The sequence below is a fragment of the Corvus brachyrhynchos genome, unplaced genomic scaffold (genome assembly GCF_000691975.1).
Source record: "Corvus brachyrhynchos isolate BGI_N302 unplaced genomic scaffold, ASM69197v1 scaffold91, whole genome shotgun sequence".
Lineage (NCBI taxonomy): Eukaryota > Metazoa > Chordata > Aves > Passeriformes > Corvidae > Corvus > Corvus brachyrhynchos.
The window spans coordinates 5,884,492-5,884,704 of record NW_008236442.1 but is presented as its reverse complement, the minus strand read 5'-3'; positions in this window follow the sequence as shown (position 1 = coordinate 5,884,704).

The window sequence follows — 213 nt, the reverse complement described above, 5'->3', positions numbered from 1 at the left end:
CCTTCCTTCCTTCCTTCCTTCCTTCCTTCCTTCCTAATTCCTTCCGAATTCCGAATTCCTTCCTTCCGAATACCTTCCTTCCTTCCCTCTTTTTCCATCTCCTCATGAACTGCCTGAAACCACATCATTATTCCAAGAGAAGCCTCCTTTGATTCTCCTTTTTATCACCACACAACTTTTTACAGGTAAGATGTGTAGATTGTTCCTTCAGCA